This window comes from Pan paniscus, chromosome 4 (genome assembly GCF_029289425.2).
Source record: "Pan paniscus chromosome 4, NHGRI_mPanPan1-v2.0_pri, whole genome shotgun sequence".
Lineage (NCBI taxonomy): Eukaryota > Metazoa > Chordata > Mammalia > Primates > Hominidae > Pan > Pan paniscus.
Window position 1 is genome coordinate 16208653 of NC_073253.2, and position 12620 is coordinate 16221272.

Consider the following 12620-nt stretch of genomic DNA (forward strand, 5'->3'; position numbering starts at 1 on the left):
GAACCTATGCTTAGAAAGTGAAATCAAATACTATATAGCATTTCTCAAATATATTAGTATTAGATTTCCTAATCTATTTTTCATTCACTTCCCAATTCTGCTTATATCTAGCCCTGGACAGAAGTGAACACCAAATACAGGAAAAGACAGTAAACTCCAGGTGTGTGCACGTAAGTATGCATGTGTTGTGTGCATGGGTTGGAGGAGTGAAGCCTGGACTACAGAAATATTATTCTATATTTAGAATAGCAGGCTGATTGAAATACCCCAGCTTTGTGCAGAGCTCTCAACTAAAGTTTGCACTAAGGAACAACCAAAATAACTAGACACTGGAGGAAATCTGAAATGGGAAACAGAAAGCTCAAGATACAAACTTCTATCCCATAGCAAAGAGAGATAATTCCAGTAACTTAAGGACACTTCAACCCTCCAGTTAGTCCCTCCGAAAAATATAAAAATATTTTTTTGCATTCATAAAGCAAGAATAGGTGAGCTTTCACAAAATCAAGTTTGCTCAGATTCTAAAAGGTTCAAATGAAGAGTTGGAAAATATATTTAAGGGAATCTATAAGAACAACAACAGAAAAAAAAACCCTGAGACCATGATTATGGAAGACATGATAAGGGACATAGAGATGAAATCAGAAGGTCTCCAGCAAAAACGGGTAGCTGCCTACTCAACATCAACTCTCTGCTTCCTTCTTATTAATATTTAGGGACTTCTGATGGTTTCTCCTTATCCCCTTCACCCTTCCCTCAACTCTCTGACTGGGCCACAGGAAGCATAGATGGAGAAAGAACAACCAGGTTGGGATCTGAGGGTGAAAGCTACATGCTAAAGATGATGACTCCGGAAGAGGGACTGACCCTGGATTTTTACAACATCATGGAATTGCCACACCAGACAAAGACTTCTCCCCTATAGGTTTCTAGTTACATGAAAATTTAAAACCATATTTTGTTGAATGAGCCACTTCAGTCATATTTCTGTTTATCTGGAAGCAGAAATAATGGTATCTAGAATAATCAGATATTATCTTAAAATAATACCATCTAATACAACATTCAAGATCCAACTAATAGAAAAGAATAAAGAAGGAAGAAAAGGGGGAAGAAAGGGAGAAAGGAAATAGATGAGGGAGTCTCAAAGAACAATAAAAACAATTTCCAAAAGATAAAGGGATGCAAGTGTCTTATATTTGGAAAACTGTCCCAAGGGCTGGCGTAGTTAATCACATCTCCATATTTTGTACAACAAGAAAACAAGACATCGTCTTAAAAGGTCCCAGAGGGGAAAAGAAAAGCAAGTAATACAGACAAATATAAAAATAAAATTGAAGAAAAATTTTAAACTAGAAATTTTAGCCAGAATGTCTAATAAAACATTTTCAGACATACATGGATTTAGAAAGTTTGTATTTCCTATAACCTTCCTTAGAAGTCACATCAGAATGTACTTCGGCAAAACAGTATAAACCAAAAAAAAAAAAAAAAAAAAAAAAGGCAATTCAAAAAATATTCAACAAATCCAGAAAAGTAGTGAAAAACAGTTTTATGTTGATTGTTCTCTCATTCTGCTGCAGAGCCATCAGTCACGATTGAAGCACAGAAATGAAAGGTAATTAGAAACTCTTGGATGGAAGAGAGTTACAAAATACAGCTATGAGATAAAAAGTAAAAATTAGAATAGAAGGTCAGTGGGTTTTCAAAACAAATATAGTGGATTCTAAGTGACATTTTATATAACAAATAACTCAGTGGAATGGTAGAACATTATTTGGAATATGCTGGGGATTGCATATATCTTACACTTCACAAAAAATAAGACAACCAGAATGCCAGAGAATATTTTTTTAAAACCCACCAAAATGTATACAAGAAAGGAATGAACCAAATATAAAGTAGATCAAAACATTACATTATTTTGATCAATTGTGAAGAATAAAAATCAGAATCTGTTTTGGCATTCTTCTTTCATTGGCCAGTAGATTGTGGCTTTAAAACTACAAAACTAAGGTCAGGCGCGGTGACATGCTATTGAGTCCCAGCTACTCAGGAGACTGAGGTGAGAGAATTGCTTGAAGCCAGGGATTTTAATCCATCCTGGGCAACACGGCAAGACTCTGGCTCTTAAAAACTAAAACTAAAACAACTATACTACTACTTGATGATTCAGTAAATAATATTTAACGTAGTCAAGTAATATAAATATTGATTTTCAATTTTTGGGAACAAGGGTGAATCAATCATGAAATGCTTACTAATGAAAACAAAACAAAATGTAAACCTGATTAATCTTGACCATGTAAAAGTACAGCTGAGAGCAGGTGGCCCAGACAGTTATGCTGTTCACAGACTTGAAGTTGAAGGGTACTGGGCTAGTCTCCTTGGGCAGAAGATCAGTTTGACAAGAGCTTTAAAATGTCTGTAGTGTTTGAGTTAGGAATCCTCTTTTAGGAATGGAAAACTGGATGTTCAAAGGTTTACGCATGGGAACCTGAGGATGGTCATCACAGCATTATTTGCATTAGTAAGAAAAAAGGTAACAGTGTCAATGTGCAAACAATAGAAAATGCTTAAATGAATTGACATATCTGTATAATAATATATAACATTAAAATGGTAAATTTTAATGATTTGGGAAATGTTTGTAATACAATATTGCTCAAATATATTAGCTGAATGGGACTCTATTTCCATATCATAGACTGGGTGGCTTAAACAACAGAGATTTACTTCCCATAATCCTAGAGACTGGAGAGGCCAAAATGAAAGTGCTTTCAGATTCGGTTTCTGGTGAGGGCTCTCTCCCTGGCTTGTAGACAGCACTGTGTGCTCACATGGCAGAGGCCAACTGAGTGAGCTCTGCCTTCTCTTCCTTTTCTAATAAGGGCAATAATCCCATCATGGGGCCCTACCTTATGACTTTATCTAAACCTAATCACTTCCCTAGAAACCCAGCTCCAAATACCATCACATTGGGGGTTACAGTTTCAACATATAAATTTTGGGGGGACACAAATATTCAGTTCATAACAATTCTGAACATTTACTGAGTGTTTACTGCAAGTTAATTTAAAAAATTTTTCCATGTATTAATCTATCTAAATCTCCAAACCACCATATGAAATAGATGCTATTAGTGAGCATGTATATATGGAATATGTACATACTTATATACACATACATATACATACACATGTTTACATATGTATACATGTCTGTCTATATACATACACATTCTATGTACTATATATACATATATGTATACATATGTAGGTATAAATATAATTATATAATTTACTCACAATGTCTCCTTCTCCCTCTCACCTTCTATGGTCCCCTCTTCATGAGAGAAGTATACTCCCTGCCTCCCGGACTCTGACAGATCATGTAAGTAGCTTTAGTTTAATGAACCACTAGTAGATGGGATGGGAGCAGACACTATCAATGAGCTTGCATGGTTTAGGCTTGCTTTCTTTGCTTCTGCCATCACCAAGCTAGAAATAGGCTTCAGGTATTCACTGGGTCCAGAATGAGGTATGTGGTTTAGATCCAAACCTACCTATTGCCTGGAACCAGATCAGGTGAAATTGCTGAGCCCAGCAAGCCAATTCCAGCCAAATCATCAACCTGTACACTCATGAGTGATAAAAATAAATGCTTATTATTGTAATGCACTGAGATTTTGTGGCTTTTGTTACCCAACATTATTACAGTAACAACTGACTGATACAATATGTCTAAGTAAAGACTTTAGTGGTAATCTCTGGGTAGTAGAATGAAGAATGACTTTTATTATCTTCTTTACAGTTAATTGAATGATCTTAAAACTATTACCCACTACTTTTTCAATTTTTAACATGTCTTTAGATAAAGCAAATAATTACTGTTACCTTAATGTTTTGTGTTTGTATTATATACAGAATTATCTTAAAATCACCATTGATTTGGAACTTTGAAATTATATATTATTCAACACTTACTCTAACTTAATTTTAAAATTCAACCTTTTCCATGACTTAAAATGTTGGAGAGTAAATAATCTCTTGGTTCAAAGAACCACTTAGGCTTTTTTAGAAAAACAAATTGAGGAATCTGTGATTTGGTAGTCTGTCTCCTTGGGCATACATGAATTTTTTCAAAATGTCATGAGACTAGTATTATAAGTTGCTCATGGCGATCCAATTAGACAGAGTCACAGACTTACAGAAAAGGAAATCTTCGTATTTTTTAATTTATCTGGAATCCTGACTGAACTTTAATTTATACAACTACTGGAGCATTACACTTGGACACATTTGTTGAGCTTTGATAAATCATGGTGACTTTTGAGAACGTTGGTGAAGCATTTTATGCATCAGCTGAGGGGAGAGAGTCCACCAAACAAGACTGAATTTAGGAACCGGTCAGAATCCAAATTTATTTTTCATGGTACTTCTGGGTTACTGTCCCAAAGTCCTTTGAGCAAGGAAGGCCAAGGCCAATAACTTTAGCAAAGGGGGAAATTAACAATAAGCTTCCCCCCTGCGATTTAGCTGTTTCCTTTAGCCCCTTACTCTCCTGGCTGGCTTACATCTAAGAGTGACATTAAGGCTGATTGCAAGAGGTAGACCAATAAAAAGATAAAATTCATTTTTATATTGTCATTTTTTATGTTGTCATTTTTTATGTTAATGTCTCCAGCAAGACTAAAAGAATCACTAAATGGTAACTGTCTCAGGTGGAAATAAAATAAAGACCCTGAATCTTTCAAATAGTTCAAGTGCCAGTGATAATACCAAATTTTATTTGTCATATTTTCTTTTTCTTTTCTTTTCTTTTTTTTTTTTTTTGAGACGGAGTCTCACTCTGTTCCCCAGGCTGGAGTGCAGTGGTGCGATCTCGGCTCACTGCAAGTTCCGCCTCCCAAGTTCACATCAATCTCCTGCCTCGGCCTCCCGAGTAGCTGGGACTATAGGCGCCCGCCACCATGCCTGGCTAATTTTTTTGTGTTTTTAGTCAAGACAAGGTTTCACCGTGTTAGCCAGAATGGTTTCGATCTCCTGACCTCATGATCCGCCCGCCTCAGCCTCCCAAGGCATGAGCCACCGCGCCCGGCCTTATTTGTCATATTTTCTAATACTTTATTACAAATAACATTGGGCTAAAATAATGTTCAGAAGTCAAGATTTGTTCATGTTTTGCCTGCTTTGGCCTTCCTTTGACTCAATTGTTAATATTCTCCCCTTAGAAGGCTGCTTGAAGCAGATGAGAATGGGAATGACAGAAGACTTGGTGGGGTTGCAAGGGTGTCTTGTTGCCCATCAAGAGATGTTATCAATGCCTGTTCCTGAAATTAGCTCCAACTGCATATTGTCTCCTAAATATTTGGGCACTGAGGGATCGTAACTTCTTGAACAAAGCATCAAAGTGTGTATTCTACCTTACTGATTTTAGGAAGCCAATTGGCAACTTAAAAATGCCAAAGGAAATATGGGCTTTAATTAATTTCTTCATTGGAAGTATTTCTTCTTTGGATATTATATTCATGTTTCTAACAGTTTTTTAAATAATATTCTTTGCTTATTTTGTTTCCTCTTTGCGGCTCATGCCACTGCATTTCTAGTTCAATTTTTTCTTCTATTTTTTCCTGACTTTCTCGAACAAGTTCTAACATCACGTGCCTCTTAAAAATGCACATACTGCAAAAAAGAAGAAAGGAAGGAAGGAAAGAAACTTTTTTATTATTTACCAATGTTTGCCTCAGCATCTCAGACACTCCTAGTATCGTGAATGATGATTGATCCTCATGTTTTGATTTGTGAGGTTTTTCCACAAAACACAAGGTTTTGTGGAAAAAGGAAAGTGATAAACTGCTCCTTAGGCCTCATTTAAAGGATCACTTTCCTAGCGATGTACTTATAATTGGTATGAGAGCTGAATGTCCTGGTGACCTCAGGTACCTTTTGGTAAATTATGCTTGTTTTAACTGCAATTTAGCCAGATGCCCTTAACCCGTCTTCCCCGCATCTTTACTGAGTTATAACTGAAAAATTAGATGTACAACTTAATGTTTTGATTTACATATACATTGTGAAATAATCTCCACAATCAAGCTAATTAGCAAATTCATCACCTCACATAGTTATCTTTTTATTTTCTTTTCAGTGGGAATCATGCTTAAGATCTATTCTCCTAGCAAATTTCAAGTATACAGTACAGTATTGTTAACTATATTCACATTGCTATACTTGAGGTCTCCAGAATTTACTCTTCTTGCATAATTGAAGCTTTGTGCACCTTGAACACTGCCCTATTTTCCCCCTACTCCTCAGCCTGTTAATCATCATTCTACTCTCTGCTTCTGTGAGTTTGACTAGGTTAGATTCCACGTATAGATGAGATAATGCAGTATTTCTCTTTCTGCATCTGGCTATTTCACTTAGCATAATGTCCTTCAGGTTTATCCATGTTGTTGTAAATGGCAGGGTTTCCTTTTTTAAAGCTGAATAATATTCCATTTGTGTGTGTGTGTGTGTGTGTGTTATTTTATTTATCCATTCATCCATCACTGGTCATTTTAATTGTTTCTAGATCTTGGTTATTGTGAATAACACTACACCAAACACATGGACATGCAGATATCTCTTCAACATATGGATTTTATTTCCTTTGGACATATACCCACAAGTGGGATTGCTGAATTACATGGTACTTGTAAAAATTTTTGAAAATATTTCTGATGACCCTCCATACTGTTTTCCATAATGGCTTTTTCAATTTACATTTCCATCAATAATGCACAAGTGTTCACTTTTTTTCACGTTGTCACCAATACTTGCTATCCTTTGTCATTTTGATAATAGTCATTTCAACAGGTGTGAGGTAATATTTGGCTGCAATTTTGATTTGCATTTCCCTAACGATTAGTGATGTTGAGCAACTTTTCATATACCTTTCGGCCATTTGCATGTCTTCTTTTGGGAAATCTCTATTAAGATCCACTGCCCATTTTTTAATCAAGATATTATTATTTGCTACGGACTTGTATAAAATTTTTTGTACATTTTGGATATTAACTTCTTATCAGATATATGGTTTGCAAATATTTTCTCCCATTCCATGGGATGCCTTTCACTCTGTTAATTGTTTCCTTTGCTTGTAGAAGATTTTTAGTTTGATACAATCCAACTCAACTATTCTTTTTTTATTTTGTTACTTGTGCAGTTGATGTTATATCCAAAAGATCACTGCCATGAAAAACGTCAAGAAGGTTTTTTCCTATTTTCTTCTAGTAGCTTTATGGTTTCAGGTCTGACATTTGCATTTTTAATCCATTTTTAGTTGATGGTGTGAGATAAGTGTCCAGTTTCATTCTTCTCCACTGCATATGGGTATCCAGTTTTTCCACCATCATTTATTGAAGAGATTGTCCTTTCCCCATTGTGTGTTCTTGGCACCCTTTTCAAAATTGATTGACTGTAGATGCATGGATTTATTTCTGGGCTCTGTATTCTGTTCCATTTGTCATCTACAGGTCTATTTTCATGCCATTACCATATTGTTTTGATTACTGTGGCTTTTTTTTGTGCAGGGGGGCAGGTGTTGGGTACGGAGTCTCACTCTGTCACCCAGGCTGGAGTCAATGGCGGGATCTTGGCTCACTGCAACCTCCGTCTCCCAGGTTCAAGTGATTCTCCTGCCTCAGCCTCCTGAGTAGCTGGGATTACAGGCGCCCGCCACCATGCCTGGCTAATTTTTGTATTTTTAGTAGAGATGGGGTTTCACCATGTTGGCCAGGCTGCTCTCAAACACCTGGTCTCAAGCAAGCTGCCCACCTCAGCCTCCCAAAGACTGTGGCTTCTTAAACAGGAAGTGTAATGTCTCCAGCTTTGTTCTTCTTGCTCAAGATTGTTCTGGCTATTTGGAGTTGCATGTCATTCTATATGGATTTTAGGATTGCCTCTTCTATTTCTGTAAGAAATGCCATCAGGATTTTGGTAGGGACTACATTGAATTTTTAGATCACTTTGGATATTATGAACATTTTAACAATATGAATTCTTCTAATCCATGATCATGGGATGACATTGTATTTATCAGTATTTTCTTTAATTCCCTTCATCAGTGTTTTATAATTTTCACAGTACAAGTCTTCACATATTTAGTTAAATTTATTCCTAAGTGTTTTATTCTTTCTGTTGTTATTGTGAATGAGATTGTTTTATTAACTTCCTTTCTGGAGTTTGTTATTTGTGCATAGAATCACATTGACTCTTGCATGTTAATTTTATATCCTGCAATTTATTGAATTTGCTTATTAGTTCCAGATGTTTTGTTGTTGTCATTGTTGTTGAGTCTTTAACATTTTCTACAGATGCATTCATGCCACTCTCAAACGGACAATTTCACTTCTTCTCTTATTTGGATACCTTTTATTTCATTGTCTTGTGTAATGGCTCTAGCTAGGACTTCCACTACTGTGTTGAATAAAAGTGACAAGAATGGGCATCTTCGACTTGTACCATATCTTAAAAGGAACGCTTTCAGTTTTTCCCCATTGATTATGAGGTTAGCTTTTCATAATGGCCTTTATTGTTCTGAGGTTTCTTCCATACCTATTTAGTTGAGAGTTTTAATCATGAAAGAATGTTGAATTTTGTCAAATCCTTTTCATACATCTATTAAGAAGATCCTATACTTGTTATCATTCTGTTAATGTGGTATATCACATTTACTGATTTGCATATGTTGAACCATTCTTGCATCATAATGATAAATCCTTATGATGTATGATTTTTTGAATGTGCTGTTGAATTCATTTTGCTAGTATCTTACTGCTGATATTTGCTAGTATTTTGCATCTATGTTCATCAGAGATATTGGCCTATAGTTTTTTTTTTTTTCTTTGTGGTATGTTTTTCTGGTTTTGGACTAATAAAATGAATATGGAAGTGTTTCCTCTTTCTTTTTTGGGAGGGAAAGTTTAAGAATTATTGGTATCAATTTTTTGAATGATTGTGAGAATTCATCTGTGATGCCATTTAGTCTTGGGCTTATCTTTGTTGAGAAGTTTTTGATTACTGACTCAATCTCCTTACTTTTTATTGGCCTATTCCGGCTTCCTAATTTTTTATTATTCAATTTTGGTAGGATGTATGTTTCTAGGAATTTATCAGTTTCTTCTATGTTATACAATTTGTTGGCATATAATTGTTTATAATAGTGTTTTACGATCCTTTTTTTCTGAGACATCCTTTGCAACGTCCCCTCCTTCATTTCTGATTTTGAGTCTTCAATCTTTTATTCTTCATTATTCTAGCTAAGCATTTTTCAATTTGATCATTTCAAAAAACCACTTCAGCTTTGTTGATTATTTCTATTGTTTTTCTATTCTATATTTGATTTATTTCTGCTGTAATTTTTATTATTTTATTCCTTCTGGTAACTTTGTGCTTAGTCGTTCTTTTTCTACTTTCTAAGGTATAAAGTTAGATGTTTTATTTGCAGCCTTTTTTTTAAAAATGTAGGCATTTATTGCTATAAAATTCTTCATTAGCAGTTTTGTGCATCCCATAAGTTTTGCTATGTCCTGTTTTCATTTGTCTTAAGACACTTTTTAAATGCCCTTTTGATTTCATTTTTGACCCAATGGTTGTTCAGGAATGTTTTGTTTTGCTTACACATATTTATGAATTCTGTTTTCTTTTTATCGATTTTTAGTTTCATTCCATCGAGGTCAAAACTTCACAAATTAGTTAAGACCTAACATGTGATCCATCCTAGAGAATGTTCTATGTGTGCTTGAGAAGAATATCTTATGCTGTTTGTGGAAAGTTCCGTATGTCTTTATTAGGTCCATTTGATAGTGTTGTTGAAGTCAGCTATTTCTTTTTTCATTTTCTGTCTGGATGTTCTTCTATCCATTATTATAAATGGCATATTAATGTCCCCTACTATTATTGTATCACTGTCAATTTCTCCTTTCAGATATATCAGTATTTGCTTTATATATTTTGATCTTCTGGTGCTAGGTGTGCATATATTCATAATTGTTAAATCTTTCTGTTAAATTGTCCATTTTATTATTATATAGTGACCTTCCTTGTCTCAACAGATGCTGTTTGACTTAAAGCCTAGTTTGTCTAATGTAAGTATAGCCATGTCTGCTTTCTTTTGGTTACCATTTGCATGAAATATCTTTTTCCATCCCTTTCCTTTCAGCCTAGGTATAGCTTTAAACATAAAGTGAATCACTTTTATTCAGCATGTCACTAGATCTTGTTGTTTTTTTTTCCATTCAGCCACTCTATGTCTTTTGGTTAGAGATTTTAATCCATTTACATTTAAAGCAATAATTAACAGGTAGAGATTTACTACTGCCATTTTGTTAATTGTTTTCTGTCTGGTTTGCCATTGTTTTGGCCTTCTTTTCCTCTTTTGCTATCTTTCTTTTTAATTTGATAACTTTTGGAGTGCTTTGCTTTGATTCCTTTTTCTTTTTCCTTTGTGTATCTATTACAGATTTTGTTTTTTTGTGGCTAGCTCAAGGCTTGCATAAAGTATCTTGTAGTTATAACCACTTATTTTAAGTTCATAACAACTTAACTTCATTTACGTACAAAAGCTGTATACTTTTGCAGCCCCACCCCAACACATACTTTGTGTTCTTGTAGTCAGAGTTTGCTACTTTTTACACTGTATTCTATTAATAAATTTTTATTTTCTAACTTTTACATTAGAGTTAAAAGTAGTTTATATACCTCCATTATGGTGTCATATTATTCTGTATTTGTTTACATATTTACCATTACCAGTGAGATTTATGCTACCATATACTTTCACATTGCTGTTTAGCATGTTTTCATTGCAATTTGAATAACTCTCTTAACTATTTCTTGCAAGGCAGGTCTAGTGGTGACGAACTCCCTCAGTTTTTGTTTGTCTGATGAAGGCTTTATTTCACCTTCATTTTGAAAGGGCAATTTTGCTTGGTATAGTATTCTTTGTTGGCAGTTTTTTTCTCTTTCAGTACTTTGAATATATCATGCCACTGTCTCTTGGCCTGCAAGGTTTCTGCTGAGCAATCCACTGATAGTGTTAGAAGGCTTCCCTTGTATGTGATGAGCTGCTTTTTTCCTGATGCTTTCAAAATTCTCTTCTCTCTTTGACTTTCAGAGTTTGATTATAATATGCCTTGGTGTAGTCTTCTCTGAATTGATCTGTTTCAGAGTTCTTTCAGCTTCATGAATCTAGATGTCAATTTTCCACATAAGATTTTAAAAGTTTTCAGCCACTTTTTCTTTAAATAAGCTTTCTGCCCCTTTCTCTCTCTGTTTCTCCTCTGGGACTTCCATCATGCACCATCACTTAATGGTGTCCTATAAATCCTATTGGTTTTCTTCACTCTTTTCTTGTTTTTCCCCCACTGACTAGATACTTTCAAATGACCTGTCTTTGAGGTCACAGGTTCTTTATTCTGCATAATCAAATCTGTCATAGAAGTTCTCTATTGCATTTTCATTTTATCTACTGTATTTTTAACTCTAGAATTTTGTTTGCCTCCTTGACATAATTTCTATCTCTTCTAGTTTTGTTCACATATTGTTTTACTGATTTTATTGAGTTGTCTATTTGTGTCCTATGGAACTAGCATTTTATGAACACAAAAAATTTAATGTAGGCAGTTGCCTTTGGAATCCCAAAGGGTAGTTCCTGCAACATTGTTATGCTGGTAAATATTTGACAACTATCTGTTTAAAAAGTCCTAACTGTAGTGTTTCCTATTTACAAAGTATAAATTCTCCTACCATAGTCAATTTTATGATACTAACATTCCCCTCGTTCCCTAACTCCTTGGTTTTATGTGCAAACTGAATCAAGTAATATTTTCCCTCTCCTTAGAAAGATATCATATTGCTATCTATTTCTAAAAGTGTTACCTTCACAGGACACCTTCGATTCTGTTCAATTAAAAATATAGTTCTTTGGAAATTAGTTACTATTCACAAAGTTATAAAATTCTGGCCCTTTAACCTTATTAAACTTCCTACATTAACAAATCCCAGCAGAGTGAAGAAGACGCATTCTTTCCTTATTGCAGGACTTCAGTTTTCTGGAATTAGGGAACTAGAGGACTTGCCCGTTGAATGGTCCCTTACAGAGGGAGATTCCAAGCAGATCAAGTAGCTCCCATTTTCCAAAACATCTCACCAATCCCCACCAGGAAATACGCTTTCTGGATATTTTGCTTCCAACTGCATATCCTTGAAAGGGAAACAAAGTATCCTGTTATTATTAACTAGCACCTCACCTCTAGAGAATTTCATGACTCATCAATTTCACTGAGAACTTTAGACAACAGCGTCCTCTGGGAAGAGGAAATATAAGAGTGAATCATTTGGGAGCAGTGGAAGGTGGGCTCAGGAATATGCCTGTAGCAAGGGACATGGATGAACACAGGTGTATGACGTAGAAGCAGTATGAAGCTCCTCTGAGGAAGAAGAATTATAGAAAAAAAGGAGGATACAGAAAATCAGTGTCACCAATCTAAATGAGACCATCAGCAGGTGATCAGCAGGGGCTTGGAAAGATATTAAACTTCCTCCAAGGTCACACAAGTGACAGACTTTGGGGAC

At 35.1% G+C, this 12620-nt stretch overlaps 1 long non-coding RNA gene across 1 annotated transcript in view; it reads left to right on the plus strand.

Annotated features, from left to right (window-relative positions):
• LOC134730367 (uncharacterized) overlaps positions 1-12390 on the plus strand; it is a 31296-nt gene extending 18906 nt beyond the window's left edge. Inside the window, exon 3 of the long non-coding RNA XR_010112108.1 lies at positions 112-12390. This is a non-coding gene — a long non-coding RNA (uncharacterized LOC134730367). The remainder of the gene's footprint in view (positions 1-111) is intronic.
• Positions 12391-12620: the final 230 nt, after the last annotated feature.